Here is a 19,943-nt window from a genome sequence, read left to right on the forward strand (position 1 = left end):
ATGCCATCCATGGTAAATGGGGTCAACCCATCTATGTACCAGGATATTTATTTTCTCAGTGACATTGAATTTTGCTTACTGTTGGTCTGCACAATACCTCTCAGTTGATTCATTTTTTTTCATTGGTTTTTGGTTCAGCATTCTGAATTTATATGAAATTGATTGGGGGCACATTCTCCCTTGTAAACTTCTCCAAACCATTTCCAAAATGAAATAAAAAATCTTAGAATTTGCTGTCCTTGTAGTTTTTGCATACCATTTTATACAGAATATGCACAGCATACTAACAGATTTGAGGATTATTGTAGGAGCAGTTGCTGGTGTTGAATGTTATTAAATAAATAATGATTGCATTAGATATGGGTTATAACCTGGAGTGGTATTAAAGACCTTCAGCTCATGAAGGTTACCTTTGCTTGCACAGATTGCAGAAAGGCGGCATCTAGATCCCCATGATAAGAAGGATGTTTATTGCTGGGAAGACAGATCTACAAAAGGGATGTGAAACTCATAATCCTTGGAAGCAGACTACAGAAAATCCATTAAGGAAAAAAAGGAGCATTTGCTGACAATTATCCCCTCTGCTTTGCACATCTGAAAAAAAAAATTATTTATATGTTTAGGTTTGAGTTCACTAGTGTAATGTTAAATTAAATCTCAATACTTTTAAGTGAATCAATAGAGAGACATTAAGCGTTAAGAAAGATGCATAGATCAGTGATGACATGGCCATTGTGCCAAATGCGTTTGCGATTGATCGCTGTTATTTTGCAAGAATCATTTAATCTAGTAGTGTTTCAGCAAATGGGCGTTAGCACCACAAAGTAGTATTTGTTTCTTGTCATACCATAACAGGGACAAAGGGCTTGCAGGCTTCGTTCCTGAGCACAACACAAGTCAGAGTCATGAGGGTCATAAAGGCAGCATTTTGTCTTCAAGTATCCTTTTAGGAATTAGGCTGCTACTGCAAACACAACCTCTAATAAGGGACAAATAGAACTGATATGTCTTTCCGCTCTTAGATGTTTTACACTTCCATGTGCTAGTCATTGATCTATCTGATTGGGGGGGGGGCGGGGCTGCACATGTTGTGTGTTGCAGATCTTCAGGTCCTTTTAACCATCATATCTTTACATGGCCATTATCAGTTTTGGGCTAGCCATTCTCTGATGTTCCCTGCCCTTGAGACACTACATAGTGTCTCTGACACAAACAATGTATCAGACATGATGGAACTGCCTGAAAGTACTTTAGAATCATTACTTTTTTTGGAATATATTTTTTCGATACTTTGTTCAGCCAGTACAGTAGAACTCAAACTGATCACACTAGGGATAGAATCACATCCATCCAAGCATGGGAAACATTTCTTCTTTGCATTCTACATAGGAACACAGCCTGCCTGTACTCCAGTGGTTAGACATGCTAACACACCTACCTGCATAGCTCTTCACTATGAAGCAGTGTACAGCTCTCACTCTGCTTCCTGCTGACACCCCCCCTTGCACAGCTCTTCACTGGGAAGATCAGTGTGCTGCTGCTTCTCTGCTTCCTACTGCTCTCCACCCCCAGCTCTCTAAGCCCCTTATGCAGCTGGGAGTAGAGGTCCTGTGATCACCTAAAGAAAAAAAAAGAAAGGTATTTTGATAAATATATATTTTATCTATGCACAAATAGTTTGCCTTTTTATTCCTATTTAAAATTTAATGGGTTGTTTTACAAGGTTCAAGTTTTCATTAACTGTATTGGAGCAAAATGAGGTCACCAACCTGGCTCTGCAGTCTGGAAGGTAAATCTCAGGGCTAGATAGATGGAAATACATATGTTATGCAGCTTTGCATTATACTGTCTGCTGGGAGTTGATTTTTAATGGAATCAGCTTTGTGAACATCTGTTTCCTGAGTTTTGTACTAGTCTTTGCATTGAGGGTATGGGTTCACACACCTAGCTCAGGAAATAGAAGTACAGTTGGACTTCTGATCAATGATTTATTTTTTTGCTTTGATATAAACATTATGTCAACACGACATTTTCTATCTGGTAGAGCATAGGAAGATACATATAAAGACTTCAGCTGTATGCTGACCACTAATGAGGTGAATTGTACTATTTCTGCAGGACCTGAGTACAAACATGATTTTAGATTTATTGTACTGCTTGTGTTACTTTTAGTACATATAGTTAAATATATTATGCAATATAAGCTATAGTGACCCACAAGGTCAGTGTGTGGGAAGACATCAGAATTATTCAATAAATATAATTTAACACTCGTTATATTTGTTGTTAGTACAGGCATTAAAGTCTATTGCTGTTCAATAAAGTAATTTTGTATCTTGCACTGCTTCAGAAACTGTGTTAAAACATGGCTAATAGTTAATTTATAACAGTGTTCCCCCTTAAGACTTTATGCTTAAGGTGATTTGCCTGGCTGTATACAACCGCAACTTGGCTGCTCGCTGCCTTGTGGAATCTTGACACATACTGCAATCTTGGTACTTGCCCCGGCCATACAAAAGGAGTCAAGGTGCTAACAGAGGGTGATTTACTAAAGGCAAATAGACTGTTTGATTTACAAGGTTAGTTGTACTTTGCACGGGAATTTCCATCATCAAATCATGTTCAAGCACAATGCTGGGTTTTTTTTAATATTCCTTGCACATATTTGGGTACTGTTTGCAAAGTGAATTTCAGCACATTCACGAAGCTCTAGGGAAAATTCCCTTGCAAAGTGAACAGCCTATTAACCTTTAGTAAATCAACCCCAAAGAATGCACAATCATCCTGATTGGACATTGTGCTCTTGAATTGTTTTAAGGTAAAGATCAACAGTATATGGGACTCATTGTACTACAAAAAAAAACAGTGTACACAGCTCACAGTACTGCAGTAGAAAGCGGGGAAAGGGGACTCGCTATACTACAGAAGAAAGCAGTGTAGGGACTCCCCATACTGCAGTGAAAAGCAGTGTTGGGGGTTTGCTCTACTACTATGGAAGCAGCACTGGGGGGGGACTCTGTACTACAAAGGAAAGTAGTGTTGTGGGGTTCCTGTACTGCAGGAAAAAGCAGTGTAGGGACTCCCCATACTGCAGTGAAAAGCAGTGTTGGGGGTTTGCTCTACTACTATGGAAGCAGCACTGGGGGGGGACTCTGTACTACAAAGGAAAGTAGTGTTGTGGGGTTCCTGTACTGCAGGAAAAAGCAGTGTTGGGAGTTTGCTCTACTACTATGGAAGCAGCACTGGGGGGGACTCTGTACTACAAAGGAAAGTAGTGTTGGGGGCTTCCTGTACTACAGGAAAAAGCAGTGTTGAGTACTCACTGTACAATACTATATGATAAAGTAATATGGGGGATACACTGTACTGTAGGGCACATAAAAATAATAGAAAACGTAAATTGTTCAATTTTAGTTGTAATCGTTATAGTCAATTTTACAAGGTTTCCACTTCAAATGGCCCATCTTGCTTTTTTTTTTTATATATATTTTTATTTTTATAGTATTTTTTGCATTTCACATTTAATTTTGGAGTGAATGGACTTTCTCAAATGAAAAACATTTGCTCTTAGAAATTTGTGTGAGAAAACAATTTTCATCCTACTCCTTTGAATTTTCTTGTGATCAAAAATGAACATCAAATTGACTACCACTAATGATAACCCTAAGAAACTGGAGATATAAAATATTGAAGGAGAATGAGGCTGCACAGTACAAGTGTTGTCCAACATGCTGTTTTCATTATTGACTAGGCTGAAGCTGTCTGCCTGTACTCTCTTAAGCTCTCTGTATCAATGTAGTTTTGTTAGGTGCATGACTAATTATGAAAATCCTAGGAAGCTTTGTGTGGGTGTAGAGGTGACATCATACTTGGGTGAAAAAGCAGGAAGGGCTGGGTCCTTAGAAAAGCAAATTACCCCACCCCCAAAAAAAATTTCAATTTTGTAACAAGGGGAGGGGGGAGGAAATGTTGGGAAGTGATAGGGCAAAGATCTGCTTAAGGTGGTGCTGGAGTGGACTATAAGTAGCAGGTAAGTGCTGATAAACATCAGTGCCTAGAAACACTAGTTTTGGTTGAACCTAAATTAATGATTACTTCTTACAATGGTCAATTATTTGGTGATCATGTTTGTCATATATGAATTTTCAGAATAACAAGTTTACTTTAACTTTATTTTCTTTTGCTTCTACATTCCTGATAATGGACCTCATACCTGTAGGTGTTATTGGGGTTTGAGTTTAGAACACATTTCTCTAAACCTGAAATTAAACTTGTTTGGTTAACAACCTAATTTTTCTTAAATCGTGGTTTCAGACCTATTGAATGAAGTTTACTTATCTATATTAACCTCACCTAATTAGTAAGCACTTGACAGCAATTGATGTACTCTTGAATGGGTTACAAATAATAGCATTTTTCTTGCCAATGTATATAACAAGAACATTATTAGAAGCAAATGTTCTGAAGGAGCACATTTTTCAAATCCTAAGCTATCCTTTCAGAATTCACAAGAATCTGGTAATATATCAGCTTGTTGACTGTCTTACATTTGTAAGAATTGTGAATTCTGGTACAGGAATCTCACTGCTTGAGTCCTCAAGAAATAGAACAAGTCTACACTCCATTCAGTTCAGCTTGCCAGCATCCATATAAAGCTGAAACGTAATTTTGCTTGACATTCAGCCTTTAATCCTCCCAATACTTTTGTTCAGGACTACAGGACTTTCTGCTGTAACTCCTTTTAAAATTACTCTATACTGGTAGATTTTCAAACTAATGTTTGTACGAATATTTGTATGAAAATTCTTATCAGTACGTTTTGATGACATGACGAATGTCATTTGAAAGTGATTCAATTTTTTGCATTTAACATTTAATTTTGGAGTGAATGGACTTTCTCAAATGAAAAACATTCACTCTTAGAAATTCGTGTGAGAAAAAATTTTCATCCTACTCCTTTGAATTTTCTTGTGATCAAAAATGAACATCAAATTGACCACCACTAATGATAACCCTAAGAAATGTGAGATATAAAATATTGAATAGCATGAGGCTGCACAGTACAAGTGTTGTCCAACATGCTGTTTTCCTTATTGAATAGACTGAAGCTGTCTTCCTGTACTCTTTTAAGCTCTCTATATCAATGTAGTTTCATTAGGTGCATGACTAATTATGAAAATGACCTGAAGGCTCTTCTGTACTATTGCCTCTAGGCTCTGTTTCTAATCTTGTGACATGGCTCCTAGATCAAAGTCCTGGTAATTAAATAGGGTTTCTTGTTACGAGTAGACAAGAAAGCATAATGACTTATTTACAGCTTGTGATGGAACACATGCATTATATATCAGCAAATGCAATAGGATAGCCATTTGAAAGATTTATACCCCAAGTTTTCTCTTGCTGCTGTGTATATGTATATGTGAAGGGGTTGAGTGCATTTATGGCAGGTCAAAATATATTTTTCTGTACTTGTGGGGTTTTTAAAGGAATTAAACATGAGGAAATGTGCATGTATTACATTCAATAGATATACATTCTCTCTCTCATGAAATATGAAAAAAGAAAAGCCTTCTATACTGTGTACTTGCCTCCATCCAATTTCCCCAACTTCCGATTGTCCGATTTCCCCATCCTCCTGTTGTGTCTACAAGACAAAGTCAATCTCAATAATAAGACACAGATAACAAAAAAAAACGGGAGGGGTTTTTCTTACTGAATGACACCCATCAGGCACTCATAGGACACAACCATAAACTGTATTTCTATATATCACCTGATTTGTAATATCAATAGCACTGTGTTATTCTAGTATTGAGATCTCTACTGAAGTGCTATAAATATGGTTGGGACTAACGTTGGCTTGATCATTACCCATCTTCTCGGCTAACCACATGCTAGGCTAGAGTTGCTGTATTGTATGCTTAAAAATGTGCTGGCATCTGGGGTATCTTTCCCCCATTCCCAATCATTTTATATAATTTACTTCCCTCCTTCGCATTCCTTCCTTCACCTATCTTTTTCCTTTCTAATTCTTTCTTTTTTTTTTTTTAATTCAAATATTTATTAAATTTTCATATTTATAATTAAATATAAAAAGAAAAAAGAGGAACATGAAAGAAGAACATAATACATTTCATCTACATTCTCATATAATATTCTTACTCTTATTCTCTTTCTATTACCTCCTTTTTCTTCTTTTCCCTTCCCTCTACCCTTATACCCTACCACATCCCTCCACCCTCCCACTCTGCATTTTTCTCTTCCTTCTGTATAAAGTTAAGAATCTTCTCTTAGCATTACTTCATATATACTCCTTTGGTGTACAAAATCTTCCCATTTCTCCCATCTCCTATTATATATCTCCATCTTATCTTCCTGGATATAGTATAGTTTCTCCATCCTACTAATCTGATTTACTCTCTCTACCCAGTCCTTCTCTTTCGGAACCTCCAAGCTATGCCAGAATTTAGGTATCAAACCCTTCGCTGCATTCATAAAGTACCATATACCCGAGTTTTTATATTTATTCACTGGTAAATCTGTTTTATGTAATAAACACACTTGTGGGTCTAATCCTATCTTTATTCCTGAGATTTTCTCAATTAAGTTGACCGTTGTCTCCCAGAAATTTTGTATCCTTGGGCACCCCCACCAAATGTGAAACCATGTACCAAACTCTCCACAGCCACGCCAACACTCTTGTGTTCTCTCTATACCCATTTTGTGCTCCACAATTGGTGTAATGTGCCATCTTACTAAACTCTTATAGTTTACCTCCACCTCTCTCATGCTAATGTTCTCGTGTGTGAGTCTATATATCTTCCTCTGTTTATCCTCATCTATCTCCACTCCTAAATCCCTTTCCCATTTTGCTATATAGCTTGGTTTTAATTCCGTGACTAACTCGGTAAGAATTTTATAAATTTTTGCCGTGCCCCGTTTTCCATCTCCCCGTGATTCCAACAACCTCTCAAACAAGTTCCACTCCTTTCTCCCTCTTATGGGTTTCGGAAGACCCTCAACAAAGTGATTTAATTGGTGATATTTCCACTCATCAATCTTAATAAAAAGTTCCCTTCCACCTTTTTTTAAATCTTTCAATGTTTTCAACTTCTTTCCGTCCATAATATCCCTTAGTTGAATGTCTTCCTTTTTGATCCATTTTCCCATACTCCCCTCAATACCTGGTGGAAAGTACTCCATATTCCTTAGTGACATTAATTGTGAATTAAAATCCCAGTGCATATACTTGTGTAAATTATCCCAAACCTTTAAGACATTCAATGTAAACACACTCGTGGTTTCTTTTAAGCCTCTATATTGTGCTGGTGCCCATATGTTTCTACTCAGGTCAACTCCACTCAGATCATTCTCTATCTTCACCCATCTTTTCCCCCTTATATTGTGTGTCCAATCATAAATTCTTGTTAAAATTACAGCATTATAATATCTCCTAAAATCTGGCACTCCCAGTCCCCCTCTCTCTTTTCCTCTACTTATCAAATCATACGATATTCTAGATTTTTTATTTTTCCATATAAATTTTGTTATCATCTTTTTAATTTCTTTAAAAAATGCTTCTGGGAGTTTTATTGGGATCATTTGATATTTATACAAAACTTTGGGTACAATTATCATTTTTATCAGATTTATTCGTCCTAACCAGGAAGGGATTCCTCCTCCCAATTTCTTCAATTCCTCCTTAATCTCGTTTAAAAGGGAAATATAATTTAATTTATACAATTTTGAATATGAAGCAGTAAGTTTAACTCCTAAGTATTTTATCTCTCTATCTCTCCATGTAAAAGGGAATTCTTTTTTTATCTTTTCTTTCTCACTATTCGGGAGATTTATATTCAAGATCTCGGTTTTTGTCGGGTTGATTTTTAGATTTGATATTTCTCCATATTCTTTTAAGCTTTTTATTAAGTTCGGGAGTGTTATCCTAGGATTACCCACATAAAACAACAGATCGTCTGCAAAAGCTGCCACCTTATGTTCCGTTTCCCCTATTTGTATTCCCTTTATATCTACGTTCTTCCTAATTGTTTCTAGTAAGGGTTCCAATGTTAACACATACAATAAAGGGGACAGTGGGCATCCCTGTCTAGTCCCATTTGACATCCTTATAGGTGCAGATTTTTCACCATTGACCAAAATAACCGCGGATGGCGTTTTATACAATTTTCCTATCCATTCCCTCATTCTACTACCTACCCCCATGATCTCTAGGGTGTCCATCATAAAGCTCCAGTTTACTCTATCAAAAGCTTTTTCAGCATCGATCGAGAGAATCACTGCCGGGGTTTTCCCTTTCTTAGCTTTCTGGATCAACAACAGAGTTCTAATTCCATTATCTCTACCCTCCCTCCCTGATACAAAACCAACCTGATCTCCCTGGATCCATTCTGGCATTAAGTCTTTGATCCTATTTGCTAAGACCTTCGCATATAACTTTGTATCTACATTTAGGAGTGCAATTGGCCTATAACTTGAACATTGAGTAGCATCCTTCCCTTCCTTGTGTATAAGTGTTACATGGGCTTGTAGGGATTCCTGTCTAATCTCCATTTCTCCCCCCAAGGCATTCATATATTCCTTCATCTTTGGTATTAATAATTCGCTATATTTTTTATAATACCTCACGGTGTATCCGTCTGGGCCAGGACTTTTCCCCACCTTAGTATCTTTTAGTGCTATTTTTATTTCCTCCTGTGTGATTTCCAATTCCAGGGATTTCAATAGATCTTCATCTATCTTTGGTAGTCCTGCATTTTTTAAATATGCCTTTCTTTTTTCTCTGTTCTCATTTTCACTATTATTTACTAAGTTTTGAGACTTAATATTATACAGCTTATTGTAATACTCCTTAAATACCTTCCCAATCTCTTTAGTAGAGTGAGCCATTTCTCCCTTGGGGTTTCTTATTTTTTCTATGTAATTTCTATTTTTCTTTTTTCTCAGGGCCTTCATTAAATATTTTCCTGGACGATCTCCCCATCTATACCTCTCCGCTGCAACTTTATTGAGTACTTTCCTCCTCTCTTCTTCCATTAGTATCTCCAATTCTTTCTTCTTTCCTATTATCTTCTGTCTTATCTCACATGTTATTCTATTTTTATGGATCTGTTCCAGGTCATTTATATCTTTTAAGAGCCCTGTCATTATCTTACTCCTTTCTCTTTTCTTTTTTGCCCCTAACGCAATCAATATACCCCTAATATATACCTTATGGGACTCCCAGACAGTGGCCATTGAAACATCTCCTGTTTCGTTCTCCTGAAAATATCTTTCCATTTCCCGTCTGATCTGCTGATCAGTCTCTTGATCTAATAGAAGGGCCTCATTTAACCTCCATCCTACCCCTCTTGTCAGTTGTCTCCCCCATCTTACTTTCATTATAACTGGGGCATGGTCTGAGAGAGTCATTGTCTCTATTTCTACTTTAGCCACCCTCTCAATAAGTTGATGTTCTACCATTATATAGTCCAGTCTTGAATAAATCTCGTGTGCATTAGAGAAGAAGGTATAGTCTTTTTCCTTTCCGTGCATTATCCTCCATATATCCACTAGTTGACCCTCATATATCTCCTTCTTCAAGATCCTCATAGACCTACCTCCCTCTCGTTGCACACGAGATGTTGTATCCATCTGTGGATCCAGACATAAATTCAAGTCTCCCGCCATTATCAGTCTTCCTTTTTTAAAGTCCCTCAATTTTCTTAATATCTCTTTCAGGTATACCTCTGGTCTCTTATTTGGGCAATAAATATTCGCTATTGTGCACTCTATTTCCTGTAATCTACCTTTCAAAAACAAGAATCTCCCCTCAGGATCTGTCTCTCTCTCCTCCACCTCCCACCTTACATTTTTAGCGAACCCAATTGCCACCCCTTTGGCTCTCTTAATTGGGGAATCTGCATAGAACCATGTTGGATAATTTCTAGTATTTAATTTGATATTTGACTTAATCTCAAAATGCGTCTCCTGTAAAAAAACTACCGAGGATTCTCTATGTTGTAACTCTTTAAATAGCTTAAATCTCTTCCCAGGACTATTCAACCCTTTTACATTATATGTTATAAATTTTATATCTTCCATAATTCTTGAATACATCTCATCCCTATGCAGAGTATTTTTAAAACCTTCCCCCTATACCATCTTTCACCCCCTCCCCCCCCACAACCCTCCCTCTTCACCTCCCCCCTCCCCAGCATCCCCCCCCCCCCTCCCCCTTCGACAACCCTCTTATCCCTCCCCTCTCCCCCCCCAACCCCCCCCTCCCAACAGGCCTATTTTTTGCCATCTAATCCTTTGTGAGCTTACTGTCACATTTGGATCTTAGCCCTGAGGTAGAACTCTAACCTTGTACGGTTCACCGTCCCTCCAATTCCCTCAATGTTCCCCTTTCCATCCCTTCTTTATTCTTTCTTCTAACTTGCTGTCATTGCTCTTTTCCCTCGACGTTTTCCCCTCCCTCTACCTCCCAACCTGGAACCCCTACTCTTTGAATGTTAAGTTTGTCAAAAAAGTCTCTCAAATCCTCAGGAAATCTCAGGTATGCAGTAACTCCATTCTTCCATCCGATTAGACACATTGAGCCGCTCCATCTATACTGTATATTTTGTTTTTTCATCTGTTCTATTAAAGGTCTCAGTGATCTCTTTCTCCATAATGTCTCGGGTGTCAAGTCTGCAAAGATTTGTATATTTTTTCCTTCATATTCAATATTATATCTTCCTTTTATCCTCTTCCATATTTCTTCTCTCTCTCCAATTTTATTAAATTGAACCACTACATCTCTCGGTCTCTCTTCCGCCCGATCTCGTTGGGCCTTTCCTGATCTATATATATTGTCTAATATGAATGTCTCTGTTCTAGATCTACCCATAATGGAGTTTAAGATTTTTTGTATCGTCTCTCTTAAATCTTTATCTTGTGTAAGCTCCGGAATTCCTTTTATCCTGAGATTATTTTTCCTGTGCATGTTACCTTGTATCTCCAATTTATATCCCAGTTTTTTCTGTTCTTGCCTAATCTCTAATATCTGATTATTCAGTTCAGAAAGAGTTTGAGCATGTTTATTGATTTTTTCTTCTGTATCTTCTACTCTAGTCAAGAGATGTCCCAGATCTTTCCGAATAATTCCCATTTCCTGTTTAATTGATTTTTCCAGATTTCTAAACATTTCTGCCATTTCCTTTTTATTTGGGATTTGTAGTTCTCCTTCATTTTCTTTTAACTCTATTTCCCCTGATATTTGTTGGTTATTATCCATTTCCACTGGAGATCTGGCGCTTTTATCCATACTGTTCTCCATTATACTTTTTTCACCTGCCCCCTGAGTTCTTTCTGGGGTCACATTACCTTGAGATGTAAATTTTCTAATTGTTCCTGATTGGGCGTGTTTGGGGGCATTCCCTTTACTATTTTTGCTCTTCATATTTTTAAATGTATCCGGGTTCTCCTTTTAAACTTTAAGATATATGCTGAGAATAAGTCCTTTAGGTGAGTTCTACTTTCTTCAACCTATTTGGTGGTTCCCCCTTTTTCTCTATATATATTTCTTCTGCCACACCAAGAAGCTATCCATGAACAAGTTTAATACATAGTCCAGATACTCTCACTCACCCTCCTTCCAGCTGCTTCATTCCAGTGAGGCTGTCAGCATTCTGGTGTGGCTCTGCTCCTTTTCCCTTCGACTAAGGGGGGGGGAAGGGGGGGGAGAGGGGGTAGAAGAGGAGGGGGGGGAGGTGGGGGGGGGGCTTCTCCGAGTCTCTTTTCTTCTCTCTCTCTCCGTTTCACTCGTGGGTACCGACAATCATGTGGATCTCTCTACCACAGCGGCTTCGGTTTCAAAGAAAGCCAGCCGTTTTTCTCTCCTTCCTCTCCTGCTGAGTCAGAAAACCGGCGTCTCCCTCTGATTCAGGAAGCCAGCCGGCTTCTCTGTCTCCCAGTACTGCCCTTCGGCGGGTCACGTGACTGCCTCCCGTCACCCGCTCTCCCAGCAATCACAAGCGAGAGGTTCCCTACCGTCTCACCGTCCAGGACTCCCGCAGGTCCGTCTCCTCCGCTTCACTCTCGGGACCCCCCCTCATCCATAAGATCTTAGTCGGGGACTTTAGCAGCTTCCATGGGGAACATCAAGGGAGGGAGGGCGGTTATCCTGCTCTCCGCGCTCACATCGCCCTCTCTCACACCGCCACGATTAGGCTCCTCCTCTCGGGATCCACTTTGCCACCCTTTCTAATTCTTTCTATTCCCTTCAATACTATGTGCTGGGCGGGAGTGTGGACTCTCCCCCAATACACCCCCCTAAGTGTAATTTCTGTCTGCTGCTTTGTTCCTCTGCTATCAGCATGAATCACTTATTAGGAGTTTTGCTGACACCAAGAGAAAAACGGCAACATGCAAGGGACCTCCAGCAGATTGACAGCTTCAGCTCTGTTCCTGTGTGCTGTGTGAATGAAGGGGGGGTGTCTCTTCCCTCCAATCAGCTCTCAGAGCTCTCCTCACTGAGCTCTGTAGTGTGTGATTTGAGCTCTCCACCCCTTTTACCCTTTTACCCCAGTTGCAACTGACCACAGTTTTCTCTTCTTTTTTTTTTTCCTTAAAGCCAGAAGGTTGGAATGTTAGAAAAAATAGTTTTGAGGCATGTTTTTTTTCCCCAGACAATTAAACAATTGAATAAACATTTCCCCAGGGTAGCTATTCCATACTTTTTGCCTGGGGTTGTATAGGATGATTTGTTTTATCTCTGTGTGTCATCTGAGGCTAGTTGCTTCACTTGGTATATGTAAGGGTTTACAACCACTTTAATTCCATTAATGAGCTTCTATGATGTTTCTACCCACTGTCGCCAATGGATGGTCCAGGGTATCACCTGTTACAGCTTGCTTTATGTTCTGTGCCCTGCATTTTTCTTTTAAGAATGCATTCACTTTTCCTAACCCCTTTCTCTTTATATTTGTGTATGCATTATACCATTATGTTTAACAAAATCTGCTCTACATTGTTATCATGTTGAGCTTTATTGCTTTAATAAAACCAAAGTGAAAGAAATATGGTTGGGATTATTTAATACCATAAAGACAACCATTGCATCCTCTTTTCATATTGAATCTCTGCTAATAATTTAAGAGAAGGGAAACTTTATCACATTAGCAAACCTAATTAGGCAGCTGCTGCCGCAAAGACTAAACCTGCAAACCTGATTCAGAAAATTGAACTGCAGAGTGACACAAGTTCCTGATAATGCTCTCCCTGCAATGACATATGCTGTTAGACACAGCTTAGGGAAACATTAGTGATCAAAACATAGCATAGTGTTTTATAGCAAATCACCCAGCAAGTGAATAGCTGTTAATTGGTCTATTGAAAATCATTTCAGTAAAATATATATTATCCGTAAAGTTTAATTGATTACAGTACACAACATTTTGGGAATAATTATAAAATATGCAGTAGGTTGGGGAGAATGTTCTGTCGTATTCACAGAAAGATTGACAGGGAAATTATGTTATAAAATCAATGGAGCAACCAGGTGGCTTATCTAAAAAAAACAAAAAAATAAAACGGTGCAGTTGTTGTCTCTGGGTAATGGTGTTTCATTTGCTTCAGCTCCTTTTGAATGTTATTCTTTTTGAAAGCTACTAATATTAAATATATATTCCATGTTCTAGTTTTCATTTTATTAGTATGGAAGGTATATATAATTGTGCATATAAAATGTAAAAGAATGGTATGATAGGTACCTAAGTATTAATATGTGAAAAAAGAATTTAAAAAAAGAAAAAACATATATATACTAATCAAAACAATTAAAGGAACACTTTTTAATCAGAGTATAGCATCAAGTCAAACTTCTGGGATAGTGATCTGGTCAGTTAGGTAACAGAGGGGGTTGTTAATCAGTTTCAGCTGCTTTGGTGTTAATGAAACAGGTGCACTAAATGGGCAACAATGAGTCAACCCCCAAAATAGGAATGGTTTTACAGGTGGAGGCCACTAACATTTTTCCCCCTACTCATCATTTCTGACTGTTTTTCCACTAGTTTTGCATTTGGCTAGGGTCAGTGTCACTAGTGGTAGCACGAGGTAATACCTGGACCCTACAGAGGTTGCACAGGATCAAACAGCCTTTTTACACAATGCAGAGGATTAACGCCTTAGGTTCCATAGTGAGTATAACAAGCATGCTTTACTGCATACAGGCTGTTTTTACTGTTGTGGGTTTAGTAACACTTTAACCCATCAGCAGGATCGGTATCTGCTCCTTTGTGCAAGGAGGAAAAGGATGAGCACTGCCAGAGTCCTACAAAATGACCTCCAGCAGGCCACTGGTGTGAATGTCTCTGACCAAACAATCAGAAACAGACTTCATGAGAGTGGCCTGAGGGCCCCGACATACTCTAGTGGGCCCTGTGTTCACTGCCTGGCACCATATAGCTCAATTGGCATTTGCCATTGAACACCAGAATTGGCAATTGGAATTGATACCATTGAATGGCACCCAAGCTCACCTGACCTAAATCCAATAGAACACCTCTGGGATATCAGTCCAGGGATATCGGTCTATCCGATGTCGCCAGGTTGCACCTCAGACTGTCCAGGAACTCAGTGATACCCTGGTCCAGATCTGGAAGGAACTACCCCAGGACACCATCCGTGGTCTCATAAGGAGCATGTCCCAACATTGTCAGGCATGCATACAAGCATGTGGGGCCATACAAACTACTGAGTACCATTTTGAGTTGCTGCAATGAAATTTCAGCAAAATGGACTAGCCTGCTGCATCATTTATTCACTTTGATTTTCGGGGTATCTTTGCATTCAGTCCTTTGTAGGCTGATAATTTTCATTTCCATGAAACGAAGGGGCATCCTTACATTCCTAACACATTACCCAGTCCATATCAGTATAGATATCCAGCATGATGTTTTTCCCCATTGAGATTTGATGTGTTTTCAAAGTGTTCCTTTAATTTTTTATGTTTCAATATTTTTATTGAATTTTTCACGGAAAAGGAGAACAAGGGAATAAGACATTGTTCATTCATACCATAATGCAATAAAATAAACATTGTACATTTGAGCAGTGTAGTTGTTATTCCACTCTTTAGGCAATGATGAAGTTGGTCTTAATTAGCTATATCATCAGAGGTATTTATATATGAATGAAAAAACTTTGGTTGGGATGTTAGGGGGGTTATTGGTAGGGGAGAGGGGGGGGGGGAAGGTATAACTAGGTGGAGAAGGATGTACCAGTCAGGGGTTAGGTGGTGTATTAAGTGTTATCAGGGTTGTACAGAGCATTTTGGGTGATTTAACCATCGGGTCCATTTGTGGTTGAATTTAAGGAGGGAGGAAGTGTTGACTGCAAATTTTTTCTCCATTTTGCATTGGAAGTTGAGGTCTGTAATCAGTGAGGTGATTGAGGGAGCGTTTTTTGAGTTCCATAGCCTAGTGATGTTTATTTTGGCAGCAAAGAGAATGTGGGTAATAATTGTGCGGGAGTGAGAGGGAAATTTTTCAATCTCGATATGTAGGAGTGCTAATGAGGGATTCAGGGTAATCACACTTTTGGTTATGTCAGATATTAGTTGGATGGTAGTATTCCAGAAGGATCTAAGTGATTTACAAGACCACAGGATATGTATCGTTGAGCCTGTTTCCCCGCATTGTCTCCAGCATGTAGGGGAGGGTTTTGGGTAGTAGAGAGAAAGTTTGACCGGAGTCAGATACCATTGGTGGAGTATTTTTAGATATGACTCCCAGTGGGAGTTACATCGGGTAGCTTTATATGTATTTTTGAAAGCATTTTCCCAGCATTGTGAGGTTATTGGTTCTGGTAGGATTTTTTCCCAGTTGGTAAGAGAGGTAGTTTGTAGCATGAATTGTAGGTTAGTGAGGTACGCGTAAAAGGTAGAGATGCCTTTACCTGGGTATTTAGATTTGGTGAGAAAAAGGTATACTGTAGATGGTAATTTGGTAGTGTGAGGTATTATTGTTGTTTGTAGGCAGTGAGTAATTCTTAGGTATGTGAAGTTTTCAGATATAGGTAGATTATATTTTGTTTGAAGAGCATGAAAAGGGCGTATAGATTGGTTGGTGTAGAGGTCTGAAATATTAATTATGCCTTGTTTTGTCCAATGCGATAGTTCTAACGAAGGTATAAACAGATGTAGTAAATTATTTGGAGTGGGGATTTGTTTGATGTCTTTGAAATTGGTGGACAGGAGGTCACGCCAGGCTTGTAGGAAGGCTTGTATGCAGGGGCGTTTTATTTTGTGTTCTATGCGGTTGGTTGGTGGAATTAGGGTTACATTTTGGGGTTTCAGGGGGTAAAAACAGAGGGTTTCCATTATGGACCAAATTTTTTCTTTCGATGGGTTCCACCAAAAATACATTTGATCCAGGAGAGTCGTGGTGTAGTAAGATTTGAGGTGTGGGAGTCCTGCTCCTCCTTTCGTTGTAGGGCGTATTAAGAGGTTTGTTGTGCATCTGGGCTTTTTCGAATTCCATAGGAATTTTGTGAAAATTGTTTGTAGGCTAGAAAAGAATGAGTTGGGAATTGTTATTGGGAGTGTACGGAATATGTATAGGATTTTGGGTAGAATGGACATTTTTAGGGTTGCCACTTGGCCTAATTTGGAGAGTTCTGAAGTACGGAGTGTGGTTAGTTCTCAAAGAATATTTTCAAGTAGAGTTTTGTGGTTTGCGGAATATAGTTGATCCGTTGCTGGTGTGAGTTTGATACCTAAGTAAAAGATGTGGTTTGTTTCCCATGAGAAGGGGAATTTAGACGCCAGTAGGGTTTGGAGATGCGGTAGAATGTAAAGGTTTAGTATGGAGGATTTGGGTTAGTTGAGTTTATAGTATGATACTATCGAGTAGTCATGGAGGTGTGAGTGAATCATTTTAAGGGACGTTTTTGGGTTGGTTACCATCAGTATGATATTGTCTGCAAATAGGCTAATTTTGTGTTCTACGTTGAGATGCGTGATTCCTGAGAAAGATCGGTCTTCTCTGAGTTTGGATGTTAGGGGTTCAATAAGAAGTGTAAATTTTATTGGGGAGGGTGGACAACCTTGTCTGGTGCCGTTAGAGATGTCAAAGGGGTCAGAAAATGTGTCGTCTGTCAAAACTCTAGCGGATGGTTGTGAGTATAATGATAAGATGGCGTCAAGCATCCAGCCTGTGATACCAAATTTTTGGAGAGTGAGTTGCATAAATTGCCAATGTATCCGGTCGAATGCTTTTTCTGCGTCCAGAGATAAGAGTAAGGAGGGGTATTTTGTGTTTTCTAAGTTGTGTATGAGGGAAATAAGTCTTCTGGTCGCATCGGGTGCTTGGCGACCTGGGATGAAACCTACTTGGTCTGGGTGGATAAGAGTGGGGAGGTATGGGAGAAGCCAATTTGAGATCGATTTGTTTGATGTCATCTGTATGATCTGTGTGGGCATCTATGAGGTCATTGTGTGTGCTACACATTTCTCCTAGTTTGTTCTCAATATGGCAGATGCGCTTCTCATGCGTTTGAACTGTATTTGAGATTTGCGATAATGATGTCATCATGTCATTATGTAGTGTTTGGCGCAGAGAAAGGAGCATGTTTTTCATGGCAATCTCTGTGATAGGCTGGTCAGAGGCAGGGTAGGATTCAATTAAAGATGGAGCGCTTTCTGTCAGAATTGCGGCTGGTGGGGATGACTGTCTGTCAGGGGGTGATCCTGTGTCCAGTCTGGGCCTGGATTTAGCAGGGCTACTAGATGTGGGGGACAGGGGGGGGAGACAACTCACCCGGGTCCCCTGGGTATAAGGATCTCCTCAGCCTGTCATCTGGGTGATATGCTGTCTGTGATCCTGTGTTCTCCTCCTGCTGTGCTGTGAGACTTTGCTGTGCAGCCAGTGCCATCTTGGACACCTGAGGAGATTGCAGGGAAGAAACTACTCATTTTCCATGGATTTCCTGGGGTCTTGCGGCGGCGGGTCATCGCCCATTCGGATGGCGGGGGGTAAGTGAGCAGTCAGCGGCGGTTTGATTCCCTGGAGTCTGAGTGTGCCGCTGTCAGGCTGGCGGGAGGACGGAGCTCTCCTCACTGAGCGTCCATCTCCGGAGCCGGCCATGCATGCGCTCCTCTCCTTTATTTTTTTAACATTATATAGATAGATCTATAAATAAAAAAAGTGTTACTTTTAACAAGCAGTCAGACAAATAAAAAAAACTCCATCATACATGGGACTTTAAAGGTGCCTGATAATTTGTTACATATGCACCACTGTTAAAATGCCATATTTAAAATTAAAATGCAAGATGTCATAGGCTGTGAGCACAGCAGTGCAGATAGCCCAGTGCATGCTCAGTGTGAGACTGACTCAAAACCTCCTGGGATGTGCGACGTCAGTATCCTAAGAAGCTTTGTGTGGGTGTAGGGGTGACATCATATTTGGGTGAGAAAGCAGGAAGGGCTGGGTTCCTCAGAAAAGTGAATTACCCCACCCCCCAAAAAAACATTCAATTGTGTAACAAGGGGTGGGGGGAGGAAATGTTGGGAAGTGATAGGGGAAAGATCTGCTTAAGTTGGTGCTGGAGTGGACTATAAGTAGCAGGTAAGTGCTGATAAACCTCAGTGCTTAGAAACCCTAGTTTTGGTTTAACCTAAATTAATGATTACTTCTTACAATGCTCAATCTATTTGGTGATCATGTTTGTCATATATGAATTTTCAGAATAAAAAGTTTACTTTATCTTTATTTTCTTTTGCTTGTGCAGTCCTGATAATGGACCTCATACCTATAGGTGTTATTGGGACTTGAGTTTAGAACACACTTCTCTAAACCTGAAATTAAACTTGTTTGGTTGACAACCCAGTTTTTCTTAAATCGTGGTTTCAGACCTATTGAATGAAGTTTACTTATCTATATTAACCTCACCTAATTAGTAAGCGCTTGACAGCAATTGATGTCCTCTGGAGTGGGTTAAAACAAATAGCATTTTTCTTGCCAATGTATATAACAAGAACATTATTAGAAGCAAACGTTCTAAAGGAGCACATTTTTCAAATCCTAAGCTATCCTTTAAGAATTAAGACGTTTCACCTAAGGAATCTGGTAATATATCAGCTTGTTGACTGTCTCTTACTTTTGTAAGAGTCGCAATTCTTGTGGCAGAAATGTGAATTCTGGTAAAGGAATCTCACTGCTTGTGTCCTCAAGAAATAGAACAAGCCTACACTTCATTCAGTTCAGTTTGCCAGCATCCATATAAATCTGAAACATAATTTTTGCTTGACATTCAGTATTTAATCCTCCCAATACTTTTGTTCAGGACTACAGGACTTTCTGCTGTAACGCCTTTTAAAATGACTATATACTGGTAGATTTTAGAACAAATGTTTGTACGAATATTTGTATGAAAATTCTTATCAGTACATTTGATGACACGATGAATGCCATTTAAAAGTTATTCCATTTTTTGCATTTAACATTTAATTTTGGAGCGAATGGACTTTCTCAAATGAAAAACATTCACTCTTAGAAATTTCATCCTACTCCTTTGAATTTTCTTGTGATCAAAAATGAACATCAAATTGACCACCACTAATGATTAGAAAATCAATAGAATGTTCTTAAAAGGAACATTTTAGAATGAATATCTACTAGGGTAGGACCAGCATAAAGCAACATCTCCCATATATTTCTCATTGCCTTGTATAGGGTTGGGGTGGAATTTTGAACTTAGGATGATAATAGAGATATGTCAGTAGTTTTTCTAGATACAATTAATGACCTTTTATAGACCTTGCACAATGACCTCCATGATTCCAAAACCTGTCAGGTTAAATGGGTCAAAACAATTTGGGTTCTGGTTGTGGATTGCAAGCACAATGGCTCCTGATGTGTAATAAATCTTTGATATTGTTTTATTTCTTTAGCAGGCAC

At 39.1% G+C, this 19,943-nt stretch overlaps 1 protein-coding gene across 5 annotated transcripts in view; it reads left to right on the plus strand.

Annotated features, from left to right (window-relative positions):
• Nucleotides 1-19,943, plus strand: part of INPP4B (inositol polyphosphate-4-phosphatase type II B) — an 823,047-nt gene that overhangs the window by 373,386 nt on the left and 429,718 nt on the right. The gene's annotated exons all lie outside the window — the stretch shown is intronic.

The sequence above is a fragment of the Staurois parvus genome, unplaced genomic scaffold, assembly GCF_062004578.1.
Source record: "Staurois parvus isolate SC_StPar_1 unplaced genomic scaffold, SC_StPar_1.0 ptg000639l, whole genome shotgun sequence".
In the NCBI taxonomy this organism is placed as follows: Eukaryota; Metazoa; Chordata; class Amphibia; order Anura; family Ranidae; genus Staurois; species Staurois parvus.